Source organism: Mus caroli, chromosome 6 (assembly GCF_900094665.2).
Source record: "Mus caroli chromosome 6, CAROLI_EIJ_v1.1, whole genome shotgun sequence".
NCBI lineage: Eukaryota > Metazoa > Chordata > Mammalia > Rodentia > Muridae > Mus > Mus caroli.
Window position 1 is genome coordinate 120,302,172 of NC_034575.1, and position 950 is coordinate 120,303,121.

At 42.0% G+C, this 950-nt stretch overlaps 1 protein-coding gene across 1 annotated transcript in view; it reads right to left on the reverse strand.

Annotated features, from left to right (window-relative positions):
• C1s (complement C1s) overlaps positions 1–950 on the reverse strand; it is a 77,758-nt gene that overhangs the window by 75,450 nt on the left and 1,358 nt on the right. The gene's annotated exons all lie outside the window — the stretch shown is intronic.

Below are 950 nucleotides of genomic sequence, written 5' to 3' on the forward strand. Positions count from 1 at the left end.
AGCACACATAAACCATGCATGGTAGTGCACCAGTAATCGCAGCACTCAGAAAGTGGAGGCAGGAAGATCAGAAGTTCAAGGTCATCCTTCCCTACATAGCTTATTTGTGGCCAGCCTAAGCTATAGATAAGGTCCTCAACCTGTGGGCCCACACCATCCAATGACCAGAATTTCCAATGGTCTTAGCAAATGAGACACCACTCAGTAGCAAAATTACAGTTTTGAAGCATCAACAAAAATAAGTTTATGGTTAGAGGTTCCTAAGATCACTGGAAATATGTGATTTCCAATGGTTGTGACNCACAGGTTGAGATCCAATGCTCTTTTTATTTTTTTTTTAATTGTGTTTCAGGGCTATAATATATCTCATATCCCAGGGGTAGAACACTTGCTTAGCAAGTGTTCCTTTGGATCCCATGCTCGGCCTAGCCAATGAACTTATATGTATACACTAGATGTGTTGGCACAGACCTGTCGGGGGCAAGGAAACAGTAAATTCCAGGGCACAGCATGAGTGCAAAGCCAATGCCAACTACATAGTGAGACCATGTCACACACAGAATGAATTTACTCTATAGTCAATAGTGAGATCATGTCACACACAGAATGTCAGTATTCTATAGACTATAGTGAGATCATGTCACACAGAATGTCATTATTCTATAGTCTAATACTGAGATAATTTCATACACAGAATGACTTTATTCTATGGTCCTTTGGCACTCTTGGGGAGGAAGGAGATTTAGTTTCATTTTCGTGGTGTTGGGTAGTTTGTTTGTTTGTTTGTTTGTTTGTTTGTTTGTTTTGAGACAGGGTTTCTCTGTGTAACCCATGCTGTCCTGGAGCTCACTCTGTAGACCAGGCTGGCCTTGAATGCACAAATCTGCCTTTCTCTGCCTCCCAAGTGCTGGGATTAAAGGTGTGTGCCACCACTTCCCAGCTCATTCTGG